This window comes from Macaca mulatta, chromosome 1 (assembly GCF_049350105.2).
Source record: "Macaca mulatta isolate MMU2019108-1 chromosome 1, T2T-MMU8v2.0, whole genome shotgun sequence".
Taxonomy (NCBI): domain Eukaryota; kingdom Metazoa; phylum Chordata; class Mammalia; order Primates; family Cercopithecidae; genus Macaca; species Macaca mulatta.
Window position 1 is genome coordinate 46674192 of NC_133406.1, and position 21137 is coordinate 46695328.

General features: G+C 35.8%; 1 pseudogene; it reads left to right on the plus strand.

Moving 5' to 3' along the window:
* Positions 1–505: 505 nt before the first annotated feature.
* Positions 506–889, plus strand: LOC106994277 (small ubiquitin-related modifier 3 pseudogene; annotated as a pseudogene).
* The last annotated feature ends 20248 nt before the right edge of the window (positions 890–21137 follow it).

Genomic DNA, 21137 nt, shown 5'->3' on the forward strand with positions numbered 1-21137 from the left:
GAAACTAAAATTAGTCACATTGATTTTGTTTAAAACCTAATGAAAATGAAAGTCTTTAAACTTACTTAAAATTATAATTCTGTTTCACAACGTAATATATTTAAAAACTTTATGTTCTGGCCTGTCGCTGATGTTCCTTAGGTAAAATACTGGCTGGTAGGATTTTACAAAATTTCCTACAATGATAATAAATTTATGTATAGGCTTCCTTCACCCCATGCAATTTTGTGAAGTTGAACATGTATAATTGAAGTAAAAGTTAAATATTTTGAAAATACTTTTTTTTTTTTTTTTTTTTGCAGAAAATACTACTACAATAGGAAGAAAGTTAAAATTTATCTGCCTGAAAAACAATGTGGACTTATTTTAATGTCAGTTCAATTCATGAATAGTTAAATATTATCAAATATCTTTTTTTAAAAATTCATTTCACTTGCAAATAGTTGAACAGCAACATACTGAATTATCCCAAATAAAATTTTTATTAAAAAACAACCCTGGGGCCGAGAGCGTGACTCACCTGTTCCGCGCTGCTTCCCCCGCGCTGCCTGCCCGCGCCGCCCGCGCAGCCATGTCGGAGGAGAAGCCCAAGGAGGGCGTGAAGACAGAGAACGACCACGTCAACCTGAAGGTGGCCAAGCAGGATGGCTCCGTGGTGCAGTTCAAGATCCAGAGGCACACACCACTGAGCAAGCTGATGAAGGCCTGCTGCGAGAGGCAGGGCTTGTCAGTGAGCCAGATTAGATTCAGGTTTGACGGGCAGCCAATTAATGAAACCGACACTCCAGCACAGCTGGAGATGGAGGAGAGGACACCATCGACGTGTTCCAGCAGCAGACAGGAGGTGCGCCGGAGAGCAGCCTGGCAGGGCATGGTTTCTAGAGGGCCCGTCCCCAATCCGGGACATCCGTCCTTGCATTGCTGTCGAATGGTGAGCACGTGACCATGCTGACCACAAAGGCGTCTGCGCAAACTCGAGGACATTCACCGCGATGATTTTCCTCTCTTTAATGTACTTCAAGTGCAACTCAAAACTGTATCTGTGGGGTTGAATCTGTAACTTAAATTGGGCCAATCGGAATTGTTATCTTTGTTCAGGTAAAATGAGTTGCAAGGTATTTTGGGTTTTTTTGTGTGTCCATTTGTGTTTTTCCCCCCTCCTAAAACATTTTTAACCCCAAAATTATAGCCTGAATGTTCGCTTTTAGTCTGGCCAGGGATCTGACTCCTGAGTTGGCTGCCTCTCCGCTGCTCACTCCAGTCACATAGAGAATTGATGTTTCTCGCAGTGGGGGTGCCGCTGTTGGACAGGTAATGGGGGTCAAGGTGGGTAGGGAGGATAGACTGTCATTTGCTGTTATAGGCACAAGTGATTAAAATGCTAAATATTGCAAATGTATGCTTTGTCAGTATATGGAAAAGTTGAAGGGAAAATACTGGAATGCTTCTTCAAAGGTTAAAAAATAACCAGGTCCTTTGGTAATTTGACCCCACGTGCTCTCTGGCCCTCAAGCATGTAATCTCGAGGTCTGAGGCCCAGGACCCACTCCGCTGCCACCCCTCCCACCCCACTCCCTGCTCAGTACCTGGCGTTGGTACACAGGCAAGGATTGGCCCAACCAAAATTGGCTTTTCTCTTCCTCTTAATATTGAACAAATTCTCACATTTCTCATTTGGTAATGGTGTTGTGACCTCAGATTTCTTCCAGTATTTGCTTCTGATGAATAATTATGGTCCATACATAAAAAAGTAAGATTAAGTATTGCTGAATTTGCAGTTACGTTGTCGTGTAAAAGAGCTACTTCCCAGTGTGGTTACAAATGAACCCACGGAATGATGACTTCATGTTCTTCTCGTGGGTTTGTGCCGTGCTGCTTTCCAAATATGTATTGAATTTATGCATTAGTCTGGTGATTTCAGTTCTGTGAAATATTTTGGAATCTATACCAATTAAATATTTTCATAGTTCTGCCTATTGTCCTTCCCTGAGGCTCCATTGCTGCTTGGTGGCCATTCTCTGCCTTTTTATAGTCACCTGAACAACAGCCCGTCATCTCTTGCTTGCTTGAAATCTTGCTGAAATGTTCTCATTTCCTGTTTGCTGTATGAGCTCGGGTGGGATGTTTGTTGGCTCTTGTGTTTATTCACCAATTTGTACATTACTTGTTATCCTTTACTACTGTAAATAGTAAATATAGTTTGGTATTCTGAAAAAAAAAATAAAATAAAAATAAAAAATAAAATAAAATAAAAACAACCCTGAAGCAAAAGTTCAGTAATGATTTTGATGAGCTTCTAGACCCTGTATGTTTGTCTAATCAGATGAGAAAGATATTTCATAAATTTTATTTTATACAGACTTATTTTTCATACATAATGTATTATCTTTCTCCTTCAAAGGCTGTTTTGGGCAGGTAGGACACAATGAGAGCTGAAAGGATCCCAATTTGTGGCATCTGCAAAAGTTTTTGTAATCTTTGTCAGTAACACAAGGCAATGGATCAGCTGTCTCTGAATAAAACTGAATTATGCTTTGAGAACTATCTAGCACCTCCACCACTCTGCTACAGTGTCTTGACCCTGACTTTTCCAGCCATTTATATGTGCTCACTTGATCCTAATCCACCATGCTGTTCTTCGAAATTCAAGACAACACAGCACAGTCTGTTTAAGTTTTTAGGGAGTTGGATGAGGGTAATGGTATAATGTTAGCAACATAGTTACCATCATAATCATTGTAAATATAACAGAGACTCTACCTCTGAAGTTTTTCAGCATGCCAGGTGCTACTAAAGGTGCTAAGTTATTTGTAATAAAACTTTGAAAGTAGCATAGTTTCAACTCTGCCATAAAGTCTCACATGATTATCTGTTAGTTTGTATATATTTTTAAATATTCTATAACATATAATCATTTTCAAGATTGCAGCAGTAAATTTACAAGATTTTATCCTGACGGCGAGCATTTTTGCATACTTTATTATGCTTTTCAATTTATAGTATTATAACATTTTTGTAGTTTGCAGGTGGCCATGCTCAATTCCATGCTTAAATTAAACATAAATAAAATGGTAACATGCTTTTCTAAACATGTTTTTTATTACCTTGATGGCTTCATAGCTCATGAATATTTCTCATTTCCTAGCATGCATTTTTCTCAAGGTGATTATGTTAGAATTTTCCTATCAAAATATTTTAAACCTATACTGAAATACCAAAAACTGCTTTGTTAATATCTATTTATTAAAAAGGGTTCTAATTCTATCTTGATAAAATTGGCAAAGGAGCATATACAAATATTTAATGAAAGAAAAATATTTGAGAAATGTAGAACATTTATAGGTTCAGGATGTTGTGAAAGATACTTACAAATACATCGAATCTGCAACATAAACCAGAATATGAGTTTTTCTCTTATATTGGTTAAAGGGACAGGTTCGGAAGCAGATTACCTAAGTTCAAATCTTTCTTCTACTATTTGCTATCTGTGAAGCATTCAACATATTTCTTTACTTTTGTTTGCCCCAGATTCTTTACCAAAAAAAGAAAAATAATAGTACTCAAACAGGGATACTGTGGGAACAGAACAAATTATGCTTAGAACTATGCCTGGGAAAAAAGTGTGCACTATATAAATATAATACATTATTATTATTACTACTACTATTACAGCTTGTATAAGACAGAGATTACCATCACATTTTACAGATAAGCAATTTTATGATTATTGAAATGATGACTTATTCAAAGTCTATGGCTAATAAAATATTAAAATCCACATTTCACTTTATTTATGTAAAATAACTTTTCATGGGAGAAATTTTTCTCTCTACTTAATGAGATTTGGACTTTGGTAATTTATTTCTATGATTTCCTATATTAGTGATTTATCTAAATTGCTGAGCTCTTATAAAACTTCTAAAATCGTATCAGAAAATTTGATGTGTCATTATATACATAACTTTTTAAGCATGGGGGAGAGAGTTCAGAATATTTCATAAAAGAAGCATCATCAGGTTTATGTGGATCTACACACTGATTTAAATCGGAATTTTTACATCAAATATATGTCTTTTTATACCATGCATCTGCCACTTTCTAACACATGACTTTGGGCAAGGTATTTAATTTTCCCCATTTGTAGTTCTCTCATCTCAAAAATGAAAATAACAAACATATTCTTTGTAGTTTATTAATTATCCAGTTGTCTTTTCCAGAATTACATTTATAATTGGATATATAAACATGCAAGACAGTATTTGTTGCAGCATTATTTGTAATGGTAAAAAGTGAAGTTGAATTAATGGGTGTATCACCTTTAATAGTAGAATAAATATAAGTTATTTTTCTATAAAAGAAAAAAAAAACTCCAAAGAAACTAGTAAGAATATTTGTTTTCTACAAAATAAATATAAATCAATATTTTAAAATAAGAGACAGGAAATAATGCTCACTCTCATCATCTTTCTATGAACTTACATGAATAATCCTGGAGTCTTTAGTGACTGCAGTGAGATAAAGATAGATAAAGAAAGATAATAGATAGATGCCAGACCTAAAATAAACAGTATTGATGGCAGTGATGGCCCATCTGGAGCCACTGCTGTGAAGACACTGGCTGTAGCGGAGTTGGAGTTGCTGGGGTTGTGTGCTCCCTGGGGCTGGTGGGAACCAGGGATGGGCAGGAGCCCCAGCCTTTACTGAGTTAGCAGGGTAAGAGCCCCATGATCAGGGGTGCAGCTGCAGCCACCCAGCCATGGCTCTGAACCCAGGGATCCCTGCACTCTCATGGGCCAAGGAAGGCCCTCTCCCCTCTAAGCTTGGAAGTGCCTGCTCCCGTCCCTGGCCTCTCCTCATTCCTGGCACCCACTCTGATTTTGAAGCAAAGTTGTGGCCAAGTCTGAGTGCTGTTGCAACCTGGCCAGGTGTGTGTGTGCTTGCGGCATTCCTGACATGCCAGACCCCTGTTGCCTTGGCACCCTTCTAACTTTGGGTACCAACAATCATAGGAGGGAAGCCAAGGGGAGGTTGAGAGAGGCTCAGCATGAGTCTGCAGGAGCCCCTCAGCACAAACAGCCTGGGCTGCATGGACAATATGTTGATGATGACAGGAGGCAGACAGGCTCCTGAGGGGAAAGAGGAAGGTCTCTGGTGAAACCCCACTTTCAAGAGGGATAGCCTGAAGCTCAGAGTCTGGGTTGTCAGCTCCAGAAGGAGTCCACGGCCTAGTGTGAGAACTTACGTTGCTTTTTCCAGGTCTACCCATGGCTGCCCATGGACCAATCAGCACACACTTCCTCCTTTCCGACCCCATAAAAAACCCAGACCCAGCCAGACTCAAACAGATGTAAGAACTACAAATAGGAGAAAGGAGTTACCCACTGCAGGTCCCCTTTCCACTGACAACTAGACACTCATTAGGACGACCTGCCTGCAGAAAGGAGCTACCCAGTTGGGTCTTATGAGAGCTATTCTGTCGCTCAATGAAACTCCTCTCCACCTTACTCACCCTGCAATTATCTGCATAGCCCATTCTTCCTGGGCATGGGACAAGAACTTGGGACCCATGTAATGGCAAGACTGAAAGAGCTGTCATGCAGAAAGGGCTGAAACAGTCCTCCCTTCTGACCACATTGTGGGCAATGAGAAGAAGACCTATGGCCCTTCAGGGAGCCAAGACCTGGGAGCTCCCCAACCCAGACCTGTGAAACTCTCTTTGAAGGGTCCCTTATAAAACCACCAGATCTCATGATAACTCACTCACTATCATGAGAACAAACATGGCAGAAACTGCCTCCATGATCCAATAAGCTTCCCCTAGGTCCCTCCGTTTGACACGTGAGGATTATAATTGGAGATGAGATTTTGGTGGGGACACAGACCCAAACCATATCATTGCTTCCCTGGCCCCTCCCAAATCTCATGTCTTCATATTTCAAAATGCAATCATTTCTTCTCAATAGTCCTCAAAGTCTTAACTCATTTTAGCATTAACCCAAAAGTCCAAAGTCTCATCTGAGACAGAGCAAGTCTCTTCTGCCCATGAGCCTGTAAAATAAAAAACCAGTTAGTTATTTCAAAGATACAACGGGGGTACAGGCATTGGGTGTTCTAAATGGGAGAAGTTGGCTAAAACAAAGGAGTTACTGGCCCCAGGCAAGTCTGAAATGCAGCAGGGCAGTCATTAAATCTTAAAGCTCCAAAATAGTCTCCTTGGACTTCGTGTCTCACATCCAGGGCACACCGATGCAAAGGGTGGGCTCCCAAGCCATGAGCATATTAGAATTTCAGAAAAAATAAAAATAATTATCTTTAAATTGTAGCTTCTGATCCATTCTAAATAGACAATAAAGAGTAACCAGCAAGTGGAAAATATCATCCTGTTTGCTGAATATATATATTTTTTTCACATTCAGAAAAGAGACTTTATTAAGAAGGCTTAGAAGTCAAAAAATAAAACTTTTGATGCAATTTTTTAACCCTTAAATCAGCTCATCAAATATATAATCAGTAATTTAGTTGTGTAAGATTAAAGGTGCATTACTTTATTTAAAATAAAATATACTTTGTTTCTTAACAATTATTCCATAAAGTACATATTTCCCTATAAATTCCCTACATATACGCAAGAAGTAAAAAGCAAAAGTAAAACAAAATTAAATTTAAAATTTAAAAAAAATGACAACAGAAACCACAGTAGAAAGGGGATTAATAATTAACAGAATGAGGGGGGCGGAGGCCTGGGTTTACACATGAGCTTTAACTGCTGTCCCAGGCGTGGAGACCCAGACCCCGCAGCCCGGCAGCGCCTCAGTCGTTCAATAACAGTATTGAGTGATCAGGTTACAATAAACCAGAGAGGAAAGGTCAGTTTGTACGCTTTTTTTTTTTTTTTTTTAGACACCCTTCCCCTCCAGGGTGATCTTTAAAAAACAAAACAAAACAAACAACAACAACAACAACAAACCCACGATTTTACAGCGTTCGTTGTTTTCCTTTTGTCGGAACCTGTTTTCTGATTTGACAGTGTTTTCTCGCTGCCTGGTCTCAGACTGCACAGACATTTCCAGAGGAGGAGGGTGACATTTTTATTCCCTTTTTGAGGCTAACAGTTTATGCTTTTTTACATCAACCACGCGCAGTCGGAGGGGCAGGGGGCGGGGGTGGAGGTGCTGAATATATTAATAATAAATATCAATACCATCAAGTGTCTTTAAATTCTTAACTCTTTAACACACTTACCCATCAATCACTGGCTCTTGTCTGCTACTGCGTTTTTGTATACATGGAGTGGGGTTTGAGGTAACACTAACGAACTGGAGCAACAGAGAAAATATGCACTTCCTATGGATGATTCCTTCCATGACAGAAGAGGTTACTGTATAGAGAATGGTAGATTTTATCTTTAACTTTGTCCAATGTTGTCCAACATTCAACTTTCCTGTCTCAGGTACTTGTATGTCCTACTATTGTATTAGGTAACATGCTTTCATAAAATGTGAGTAAGGGACAAAGGAATTCAGGGAAGGAAAACAGTAGAGACTATTTGAAGATATATTTTTAAAATAGCCCCAACTAAATGTGACTGCTGGACCCTGCAGGTTGGTCTGGAGAGAGGCCAATTAACTATGTCTCAGGAAAGACAGTCTGGGGAGAAAAGGAAAAGACCAGACTATGGATTCATGTTTCCTATTGTTTATAGGTTAACATATGCATTAATCTATGGTTTCTATTTTCCTACCTTTCAAGGGTTAATTCCATGAGATTTTAAATTACCCTTTTCCTTCCAGAATGTGTATGTGTGACCCCTAATCATGGATCCGTTGTCTCATGCCTAAGTGTCAACAGAAAAGCCCCAGGTGGAAGACACGAGACATATTTGGCAGGCATGAGAAAGGCTTAGTGCCCTTATTACCTGTGTTTAATTTATATCCCAGCTTTGGTAAACAATCTAGCCCCTGGATTTGGAATAAAGATCCATTATGCTTTTAGCGAGCAGCCCTTATAATTGGGCATAAAAATTGTTCTTTGTCTTTTAAATTATTTGCTCAGATTCTTTTATTACTTGTTAAAATATATATATTTTTTTAATTTTGGCAGTTATAAAATCGTTAACTCATGTATTTCAAACTTTGCAAACTTGTAAGATGTCACCCTGAGGGTCTATGAAATCATAATGTTTCTTAAACTTTCTTATATGTTTTTGGCATTTCTTTTTTTGTAGAAAGAGAACATATATCATCTGTTCTTCTAAAGGGAGAATAAATATGATTACATAATATAAAAGATTACATGATTCAACTAAATGTATGCAATAAGCTTTTATCAAGAAAACTAAAATCTATTCTTTTCTAAAAATTAATGTTTTCATGGCAAATTCCAGTCAATAAAATTGTGCTAAAATAATTGGAAGCTTCCTCTTCTTCCCTTCCTTGACCTGATGTATTCACTAAGTGATGGGGCCTGATTCTCATCTTTTGTGGCTCCACTAAGTAATTGTTCCTTTTTTCTACATTTAATTATTGTTTTTAAATTATTTGAAAGAATAAAGAACAATAGGGAAAACATTTTTACATTCTCATATAGGACTGAAATTTCAATATATATAGTTTTAAATCTCAATCATTTTATTTTTCTTTCAACTTTTATTTCAGGTTTGGGGGCACATGTACATATGTATTACAAGGGTAAATTGTATGTTGCTGGGGTGTACAAATGGTTTTGTCACCCATGTAGTGAGGACAGTGCCTGACAGTTAGTTTTGCCATCTTCACACTCCTCCTAGTACATGCATTGCTTGTCTGTTTCTGTTCTCTTCTCTCCTCATTACATCATGCTTACCAAATGCTTAAGATGTGCATAGGACACAAAACAAAATAAAGTACTATCATTGATGCCAAATAACTTACCACCTGTTGCTTAAATACATATAGCGAAATAAAACACCATATGAACAAATGGATAACAGTTCAATATGGCAATTGAAATGGCAGGGATTTCTATGAGGCAGTGGGCAGCAAGGGTTAAACCCATTTTTAGGATACAGTAAATAAGGTGTTTGGAAATCTTCATGGATTTCTTTATAGAGGAAGAAATTTGACTTTGTTTTTAAAAGTTGAGTAGAAATTCACAAAGCAGAAAACTGAAGAAAATCCAATTATGGCAGAGAAATAACAATTTTATTCAGGGATATTCAATCAATTTTATGTTGTTGGAACGTAAAGTTGTAGTGTTTTTTTTTTTATTTTTCATAGTCTTTAAATATTATCTTCAATTAATCTCTTCAAATTAGATGCCAGCATGATACTATTAAAAATGTGAATCACAGATATGACCAGAAAAGCTGCGGGTATAGGAAAATCTACACTAATAGTTTGAATAAAAATAGCCTACATTTCACAGATTGCATGCAAAACTTAATTCTTTTTCACCTTTAAAAAATGTTAATATCACCTAAATGTTTCAAAAATGCCATTATCTATAAAAGCTCTAAAAATATAAACAATTGGTAACATATATTTCTATTTCCTACATCATTCCACAAATGATTTCAAGTGATTCTCAGTAACTCTCATAATCGCGAGCAGTTTAGACCAGGCTTAATTTCAACATCTAATCTTTTTCTCTTTTTTACTCAATTGCTGATACACTTGTGCTTTAAGTTCATTTAAAAAAAATTGAATTCTTTATTTTTGTCAAGTTATTGATCAATTTTTACTTCCAGCCACTTAATATTGTCCTAATGATTCATAATTATAATTGATCTCCTATTAGTACTCTCAGCTATCTCCCCGGCTTATTCTATTACAGAACTGACCTATCACACATCAACCATGGGATATTTCTTTATTCTCTTCTATTTCAAGAAGAATATTGAGCGGTTCTGAGAATTAACCTGAAGTGCACAAACCAGTGCCAACAAAAATGCATTCTCTTCAATTCAAATTAACTCTCCAACCTTTTCTATGCATTACTAATGGCATAGAACAGGACCGTTTGATATCATAATATATGTTATAAATAAGAGAATAAGATTTGGAGTCAGAAGTGCATGCAATAGAAATTTATCTCCTTTAGTTATCAGTGGTGTTATCTGGTGACCTCAGTCTTCACCTGAGAATTAATGAGAAAATGATATTAAAATGTAGATTAAATGAAATCCTGGATGTGTTTATAACAACCAATCTCTATTGGATAATATTACTCATTATTATTTCCCACACTGGCTATTCTAAAATGTTTTCACTCTCCAAATGTACCTTATGCATTAATTCCATTTACTCTTGTCACATGAAAATACATAATACTTCAGTGAGAAAATAGGAAGCATCATTAGAGAATTTCATGTCTGTTCTTCCCTTTTTGCATCTTACTTAGACTCAGTTTATCTTTTCCATTTAAATGAATAAAAACACATGGTTTTCTCTGATTTATTCATTTGTTCTCGACATCTCATTGCCTAATTCATTTTTAGAGAACTGCTTCATTACTTCTCCACTACTTTTTGGGGGGATGTTGGTATTTCCATGTTTTTCAAACTTAAGTCTTTAAAAAGCTTGGAATTTTTATATTAAAAATACTAAAAACCTCTCCCAGACAGATCTTACTAGCTGTCATGCTCACCCAACCTCTTCCTTAACACAATAGCTGCACATATTATTTTTCCTTTATTTCTATTTACTCCTCCTCCAATAGATTCTTCTGTTGCTAATGCTAATGCAATTTTAAATACTTTTTTTAAGGTTCCTCTCTTTACTTTCCATATACTAAGTTGAACATCCTTTATTCTTCAGAGAAACCATAGACCCTCACTGAGAGCAGATTTATTCCTTTTTTAGAAAGACACATGATTAATTTAGACTATACCATTATTTACTACAGTGTACATCAATAAAAGACATTTTTTAGGCACATAGGGGAAAAGGGGATTATTTTAAGTACTGGAATACCAGTGTCAGACAACTAAAACTATCAGACGTGAAAAACCATAATTTGTCATTCTTTGTGATTTTTCTAAATAGCACACAAAGGTTAAGTTTTGTTCTAGTCATACTAAAAATTGCAAACATATGTGATGCACATTAGGAGAAAATCTTTGTTGTACTACTTCATAATTGAAGATTAATTACCAGTTATCTCTCACCATCCTTGAAGTCACTATGTTTTCTTTATGTCCTAGATAATAACTTAACTTCCTTTTTCACTGCTCACCCTTCTCTGAAATTCTTTTTTTTTTTTCAAAAACTACTTCTTCTTTACTCTTCAATGTCATTTCTAAAAATTAGAAACAAATGCTCAATGTAAATCAACAAAGGAGCCTTATAGTCTCAAACTCAATATACATCAACTAAATTTACTTTTCGTTTACACCACGACACTTGAACATACTCAGGTCATTGCTGTCAAATAGCTTTTCACTTCACATTTCCTGTCCTGATGGTGAAATTTTTTACCTCTATATGGGATATAGTGCTTTTGTTCTAACATACTCTTAAAACAAACAAACAAACAAACAAACAAAAAGCTACCTTCACAGGACTTCACTCTGGTGCCTCTTCCTGTGGGAGGATAGTTCTTTCCACCTATTCATATTAATCTAGGCTGTATTATTTTCTCTGGCAAATGAAATGGCATATACCAAATCTGACAGATTCTGTAAGAACCATTGTATGACTCTGCTACATTTATTTATTCAATTATTTATTTTTTACTGATTGGAAACTGCTCTGTCCTTGTTGGAAACTACTTTTTCATCCTGAGTCCTGAAGTAAAAAACAAACAAACAAAAAAACACAAAACTGTGTCCCTAGAACATGACTGGCATGAAGTAACAATTTTGTAATTATTTGTTCACTTATTGACAAATCATTTTGTTCTTCAATGCATAATTTTTATTTCAATGAATACTCCCACCACACACTCAGTTACCTAAACCTGAAATGTGGAAATTATCCCTCACCTCTCTGTTCTTTACCTACCCTGTGGGGTTGATACTGTTATGAAGGGATGGCTATTAAGCACATGGATTATTGAGGTCAAACATCCAGTTTCAAATCACATTGTTTCATTACCTGAATAACCTTGGAAAAGTTAAAATCCCAGGGCCTTGATACCCACATTAGTAAAATTATATGCAAATGTTTGCTATTGTTCATATTCACAATATCTGATGTTATTCTTATTCGTTCTTTTCTTCGCCATCATCAGTCTGCATTAGTTTAGATAGCTGTCATTTCTAATTTAAATATTGAATTATTTTTTGTCAAAAACACCCCATTCCTTTTTAAGTTTTTTTCAATCCACTGCTTCACTGCAATTAGAATAATACTCCTAAAACACAGTACTGATTATTTTACACTTCCCCTTAAGCATCTGAGGAGAGATTCCAAAATCCCTGTATTTCAATGGCGTGCATGAAGTTTTATCTGCTTATTTGAAGAAGATTATTTCTCATTACATAGCTTTAATTGTAGCCAAATTTAGGGTAAGACCAAAGGCAAATTCAGGACTTCTGAATCCAGAGCAAGTATTCTTTGCCAGTTTGCCTCAATTTGTTATAATATTTAATGTACCTAAAGAAAAGAATCTATAGGTTTTGTTTCTGAGATATTTAATGAAAACGTGCTATTTAGTTGTAAAGTTAATCAGTTTACCAATGTAGCAAAACCGCCTGTTGCGTGGCAAGAGTGAAGCCATTCTCAAGCAAAACTTCAATTAGGACTAGTTTGTTCCATACATACCAAGGTGTTCTGAAGTAGGATCCTTAAACAATGCCAATAACATAGATAACCCCTCATAAATATCCTTATCAACCCTCCCCAGTGATTATACATCTTGACAAGAAAGTCTTAAGACATAATCTGCTGCACATTTTCCTCTAAAAGCTTGCTATATAAAGAATACTTTCTGGAGGGCTGGTGTGGGGATTCACCTTCTCATAGCTGCCCAAGTCATTGCTTCTGTTTGTAATTCGCCACTAAATATTTCTTTTTGAGAAACAATTTATCAGTCTCTTTCTTTGGCCTCTTATTTCCCTCTGCAATTTTGGGGTAAGTTTGCATATATCTACTCACTATAGAATAATCAACCAAGTATTTGTCTTTATTCTCCTGTAAGAAATTAAATAAATAATTATTATAAGTGATTTTTAATGATATACTTATTTAATGTGGAATCAAATAGTGCATAAGATTAAACTACAGTTTACCCTAAGACCCTAAGAAAACAAGTGTTTATGTTTTAAATTAGATAAATAATATAAGTGATTTTTAACGATATACTTGTTTAATATGAAATCAAATATTGTATAGGATTAAACTATGGTTTACCCTAAGACACTAAGACAAACATCATGTGTTTACATAGTTATATTTTATGTTTGAGTTTAGAGATTATCTTTGGCTTTTATTTTCATATTAGCCTAAAGTATGGCCTGTTTTCCTTTTCAAAACAATTCAATCTCTCTCTTTCTAAAATTTGTTTCATTCAAATTGGATAGTATTAGGTGGAGTAAGGTAGATAAGTTAATTGATTATTTGAACTTAAATTTATACGATTAAATTGGATCTGCTACCCCACAAATACTTTTTGTTTTTGTTTTTGTTTTTAATTTTTTTATTATACTTTAAGTTCTGGGTTACGTGTGTAGAACGTGCAGGTTTGTTACATAGGTATATGTGGGGAAAAGAAACAGAGATCAGACTGTTACCGTGTCTATATAGAAAGAAGTAGACATAAGAGACTCCATTTTGTTCTGTATTTGAGATGCTGTTAATCTGTGACCCTACCCCCAACCTTGTCCTTGCAAGCTGTGGTGACTCAAGGTTTAACGGATCTGGGGCTGTGCAGGGCATACTTTGTTAAACGAGTGCCTGAAGGCAGTATGCTTTTGAAAAGTCATCACCATTCTCTTAATCTCAATTACCCAGGGACAGGTACACTGCCAAAGTTCGCAGGGACCTCTGCCTAAGAAAGCTTGGTATTGTCCAAGGTTTCTCTCCATATGATAGTCTGAAATATGGCCTCGTGGGAAGGGAAAGATCTGATTGTCCCCCAGCCTGACACCCGTGACAGGTCTGTGCTGAGGAGGGCTAGTATAAGAGGAAAGAAGGCCTCTTGGCAGCTGAGATAGAGAAAAGCATCTGTCTCCTGCCCATCCCTGGGCAATGGAACATCTGGGTGTAAAACCCGATTGTACGTTCTGTTTACTGAGAAAGGAGAAAATCGCCTTAGGGTGAAAGGTGGGACTTGCTAGCGCAGTGCTGCTCTTTATGCACTAAAAAGGTTTATGGAGATGTTTACATATGCATATCAAGGCACAGCACTTTTCTTTAAACTTATTCATGTCACAGAGATCTTTATTCATATGTCTTATTGCTGACCTTCTCCCTATGATGATCCTATTATCCTGCCATTTCCCTTTTTCTAAGATGGTAAAGATAATGATCAATAAATACTGAGGGAATTCAGAGACTGGTGCTGGCATGCGTCCTCTGTATGCTGAGCGATGGTCCCCTGGGCCCACTTTTTCTTTCTCTATACTTTGTCTCTGTGTCTCATTTCTTTTCTCAAGTCTCTCGTTCCACCTAACGAGAAACGCCCACAGGTGTGGAGGGGCAGGCCACCCCGTCAGTATACACATACTCTGGTGGTTTGCTGTACCCATCAACCCATCATCTACATTAGGTATTTCCCCTAATGCTATCCCTCCTCTAGCCCTGCACCACCTGACAGGCCCTGGTGTGTGATGTTCCCTTTCCTGCATCTATATGTTCTCGTTGTTCAACTCCCACTTATGAGTGAAAACATATGCTGTTTGAATTTCTGTTCCTGTGTTAGTTTGCTAAGATTGATGGTTTCCAGCTTCAACCGTGTCCCTGCAAAGGACATGAACTCATCCTTTTTACGGCTGCATAGTATTCCATGGTGTATATGTGCCACATTTTCTTTATCTAGTCTATCGTTGATGGGCATTTGGATTGGTTCTAAGTCTTTGCTACTGTGAACAGTGTCACAATAAACATATGTGTCCATGTGTCTTTATAGTGTAATGATTTATAATCTTTTGGGTATATACTCAGTAATGGGATTGCTGGGTCAAATGGTATTTCTGGTTCTAGATCCTTGAGGAATCACCACTCTGTCTTCCACAATGGCTGAACTAATTTACACTCCCACCAACAGTGTAAAAGTGTTTCTATTTCTCCACATCCTCTCCAGCATCTGTTGTTTCCTGACTTTGTTATGATCACCATTCTAACTGGCATGAGAGGTTATCTCTTTGTGGTTTTATTTGCATTTCTCTAATGACCAGTGATGATGAGCTTTTCTTCATGTTTGTTGTAAATGTCTTCTTTTGAGAAGTGTCTGTTCATATCCTTTGCCCATTTTTTGATTGTTTTGTTTTGTTTTGTTTTGTTTTTTTCTTGCAAATTTGTTTAAGTTCTTTGTAGATTCTGGACATTAGCCCTTTGTCAGATGGATAGGTTGCAAAAATTTTCTCCCATTCTGTAGGTTGCCTGTTCACTCTGATAATAGTTTCTTTTGCTGTGCAGAAGCTCTTTAGTTTAATTAGGTCCCATTTGTCAATTTTGGCTTTTGTTGCCATTGCTTTGGGTGTTTAGTCATGAAATTTTTGCCTATGCCTGTGTCCTGAATGGTATTGCCTAGGTTTTCTTCTAGGGTTTTTATGGTTTTAGGTCTTGTGTTTAGGTATTTAATCCCTCTTGAATTAATTTTTGTATACGGTGTAAGGAAGGGGTCCAGGTTCTGTTTTCTGCATATGGCTAGCCATTTTTTCTAACATCATTTATTAAATAGGGAATCCTTTCCCCATTGCTTGTTTTTGTCAAGTTTGTCAAAGGTCAGATGGTTGTAGATGTATGTATTATTTCTGAGGCCTCTGTTCTGTTCCATTGGTCTATATATCTGTTTTGGTACCAGTACCATGTTGTTTTGGTTACTGGAGTTTTGTAGCATAGTTTGACAGCAGGTAGCATACCATATCATTAGTGAACTCCCATTCACAATTGCTAAAAAGAGAATAAAATAATTAGGAATGCAATTTACAAGAGATGTGAAGGACCTCTTCAACGAGAACTACAAACCACTGCTCAAGAAAAAAAGAGAGGATGCAAACAAATGGAAAAACATTCCATGCTCATGGATGGGAAGAATCAATATCATGAAAATGGCCATACTACCCAAAGTAATTTATAGTTTCAATGCTATCCCCCTCAAGCTACCGTTGACTTTCTTCACAGAATTAGAAAAAAAAACTTTAAATTTCATGTGTAACCAAAAAAGAGCCTGCATAGCCAAGACAATCCTAAGCAAAAAGAACAAAGCTGAAAAAATAAGTTTTAAATAAACAACTTGAATAAATATGTTATTTTTATCAATGAATTTGAGAATAATATTTGAAAATATCATTATTGAGTTTCCATCGGGTTACACCATAAAATTTAAAAAGAAAAAAAAAAATACAAAAATTCTGTGGTATTCAATTTTATAATTGTTCTGTTTCCACTGTAACTTATTCAGCTTACCATTATTCAAACAACAGGTGAAAAGAACGCTTGTAAGTTATTTATAATTAAAATTGAGATGGATTTACCACCTACTGTTTATTGTCAGTATATTTTCCAAAAGCAGTGGAAAAACTTATCTTTTACTAATATTCAATTTATAAACATTCATATTTTTGTTTCAGTGGAAAATATCACTCTATCAACTGCAGAAATAAATGCATATTAATAGGCAAAAGTAGATTTACTCATTTTAAGATGCTACCAGATGCTGGTGTTTTATCAATTAAGCACATAACAAAAAGACCTTCCGAACATTTTAGTAAATGAATTGCACCAAATTTGAAAATCTACTCAGTAAGTTGATTCGAAGTTAGAAAAGATAAGGAAAAAACCTTACAACTTACAAAAGTGATCTTAGAAGGAAAATCAGAGATAAGATATTATGATATCCACCTTGTGTTTTCAAAGGATCATTCAATATTAAAAATGAAAGAAGCCATTAAAGCCATGTTATCAAATTCCCAATATTGATGCTTCTTTCAATAGCAACCTTAACAGATAGTCATCTAATTGAATAATCTCAGAACATTTTTATTGATTCTTAATTTAATTATTAAAATTCCATTTCTATTTAGAAATATTCTATTATTAAATTTAGATTTAATATATTATTAAACATGAGGATGACACAGCCTACTCTTTTAGATTATTGTAATTTTCTATTTCTGGAAGCTACTCAAAGAATGAGAACTTGGCTAAGAAATAAGGAAATTCTGAATTATAGGCTTGTGTTTGAGACTAACTAACCCCTATGGATTTTATTTTTCTCACGTTTTAAATCAAGTGTTCAGGCTTTGACAACTATGTTACTTTCCTGCTCTCAATTTCAATAAATATAGTCCTTAATGAAACTGAGTTGGTATTACATTTCTATTTCTTTTTATAAAATAGTCACTAAAGTATTGTGTATATCTAAACACTTTCCTCCAAACTTTTCAACATTGTATGAAAAATTATTAAAATAATTTAATTTTTGCTACTAATAATTAGTTCTCCAAAGAATTATAGTATTTAAACCACAGGTTGTAACTTAAATTTAAGTATACAGGAAATATTTATTTCAGTCCCAAAATGTATAAGCTTACATTAATTTGTATGACTAACTTAAATATGTTGTACATTTTTGCTTTTTGGTGTGTGGACTATAACTATGGTGTTTTATCTGCCACATCTCTTAGTTTTCTTTAAGATAAATTTATTTGTTAATTAATTCATTTAAATATTTCCATTTTAATGAATTTGTAAGCAAAATCTGGAAAAAATAATTTTAATTAAATAGTAAGACATAGATAAAATTGTAATTAACATTTCTATGAATGACATTAGTGAAACTTATTTTCAGGTATACTAATTAATAAAAACTTTAATTTATCACAGAATTTGAATATTTTGTACCAGAAGTGACATAGAATCAACCATAATTGTCCATATAATACTAAATTATATGAGAAAGGGCACTCATTTTGATACATTCTGATCCTCTCATTCCTTCTTGCATTGCTTTATACTGTTAGTTGTCTATCAGAATTACCATGATGAAAAACCTCTACCAAGGTTTGGTGATGAGAAATAAAACAAAGTGAAAATATAATAAATTAGAATCAGAAATAATACATGCTTTTTCCTAAGACAACTAATAGTCACAGTAATTTTATAATTTTTATAAATTCATAAGTTGCTAATTATTTTTTGCATAATTAAACACTTATACAAATGCTTCTCACATTTTTCCATAAATTACCTTTATTTAAAATATGCCCTATGATTTTATTGTCATATGCTTTGGTTTCTCATATTTGCTCATGGCATCACAAATTAATAAAAAATATTTTAACATGAGTAGGTATTTTTCAAAACATTGTGTGCAATATTAATTGTGCCCACAGTACAGCCATGTTATGTGAACTGAAAAAAATGATCCAGAACCCCAACAACTTCTATTTTATTCTTATTCCTTCAAATATTGAAAGTCTACTATATGTTTCTGATGTGCTATAACAGATAGTTAATTGCACTTCTGTATAGATAAAATGTTTCCTAGAAGATTTAATTTTATATAAATTACTTCATTTAATTGAAGCTAAGAAATTACCAAATAATCTTAAAAATAAGAATTACCAAGATAACATGCCAAATAAAATTCAATAAAGGTAAATTATAAGGTAATTTAGCACATATAAATAAATGCAAAAATACTGAATAATATAAAATGAAATCCAATTATACTTTGAATTTATACATTACCTAAGATGATTGGTTTAAATGTTCAAGAATGGTTAACATTTCAAAATATTTACACTCCACAATATGATAATTAAATAATAAAATATTTCAATTGTGTATAGTCAATCTAAAAAGTTATCTATTCATGCTGAAATAGAATACCATATTATAGAAACTGGAAAGTGAATTATGAAACAATCCCATTTATATATTTAAATTTGATAAATAATAATGGTGTCATCCAAAATTAGTAGGAAAATAATATTCACAAATTAGAACTCTTTTTTGATAAATAAAATAATAATTTCAGATGAACTAAAGACCAGGACATAAAAAATAAACCCAGAAAAAACCCCAGAAAACAAAAATTTGTAAGTACTAGAAGAAAATGCTAACAAGGGGAGAAATCATGCCATTGAGAGAAGGTATCCTTTAACGGTATTCCATATTTCTCCAGCCACATAGTTCTTAGCATATCTTAACCATGTAGCTCTATAAAGTAGACGGTTAGCCCTAAATTCAACCTCTCCTGAAGAGTTAACATAGAAGCAACAAGAAGTGCTTACTATAGCACATACCCTTCATTTTTCTGCTAACAGCTTTTGGGCCTGTTGAAAGTTCTATCCTTTCCTAGGTAAAAGGATTGGTGAAAGATTTTTAAGAGCTGTCCATGGGCTGGTGTCTGGCAAATGAAGTTTGGTGTCTTCCAATTGTAGCCATCCCAAGCGCTAAAAAATGTATCCTTAAAAAGTGGCCCAGCCTCTCTCTGCAGGAGAATACTTAGATTTTATTTGTCTTATGGAATCCCCCCCGATTCAAGGGACCTCAAGTATATTGAAACTCTGGGCCCTTTTTGCTGCTGACTTAAATATTTGGTCTTCCAATCTATTTCCCTTGGCTGTTTCATCTATCCCCTTTTGGTGGCCTTTACAGTGTGTAAGTGTTACTTCCCATAGAAGGAAAACTGAAGACAATACTTTGTCAATTTCCTGATGGTATTGAATGGGAGACCCATTAGCTGTGAGGAAATATCTTTCTTTCCAGATATTGATATGGGTACAGAGGAATAGGACAGCATACATAGAATCAGTATAAATATTAATTGCTTTCCCTTTACTTAATTCAAGCACCCTTGTGAGAGTAAACAGCTCAGCTAGTTGAGCTCTTGTGCCTGGGGAGAGAAGCACACTCTCAATAATGTCATTCATAGTGACTACTGCATATCCTGTTTTATGGATTCTTTGTTCTATGAAATAACTTTTGTCCGTAAATAGAATCCGTTCTAGGTTTTCTAAGGAAGTTTCTTCTAGCTTCTTCCTGGCCACATAGGTTTATACCACTATCTTTTCTTTTTTTTTTTTTTTTTTTTTTTTTGAGACGGAGTCTGGCTCTGTCACCCAGGCTGGAGTGCAGTGGCCAGATCTCGGCTCACTGCAAGCTCCGCCTCCCGGGTTTACGCCATTCTTCTGCCTCAGCCTCCGAGTAGCTGGGACTACAGGCGCCCGCCACCTCGCCCGGCTAGTTTTTTGTATTTTTTAGTAGAGACGGGGTTTCACCGTGTTAGCCAGTATGGTCTCGATCTCCTGACCTCGTGATCCGCCCGTCTCGGCCTCCCAAAGTGCTGGGATTACAGGCTTGAGCCACCGCGCCCGGCCTATACCACTATCTTTTCACAGTCATGCTCAGGCTCTCCAGGTTCTTCTGGGAGGTAGGTGGCTGGGCTTACACAGGGACAGGTTCTTAACTAGACTGTACATCCCTCTAACAGCAGAGCCTCATATTTGAGGAGGTGGCTGTCTGTTAGCCAGAGACTCCCTTTAGAGAACAGCAGTCCTTCCACACTATGGGGAATCTAAACGGTTAAGTTACTCCCTGTGGTTAACTTAGCAGCCTCCAACACCAGCAAGGCTACTGCTGCAACTTCCCAGAGACAGGACAGCCATGCTTTAACCACCAAATCAAGCTCCTTGCTTAGGTAGCCTACAGGCTGCTTGGCTGGACCTTGGACCTGGGTTAGAGCTCCCAGGGGCATTCCCTTCCTTTCTGATACATTAAGGATGAATGTCTTTTCCAAGGGAAGACTAAGGTCTGGTGCCTTAAGCAAACCTTGCTTGGATTGGTTAAAGGTCCTTTTAGCTTCTGATGCCCCAAAGTACGGAGTGAGTCTTAGCTGCCTGAGTCTCCTTTATGAGGTGATATACGTGATAAGCCATCTCACCATACCCAGGCATCTATCATTTGCAAAACCCTGTAATGCCCAAGAATCCCTTCAGCTGCTTGAGGGTTTGGGGGTGGAGAAAAGAAGAGATGGGCTTAATACTTTCT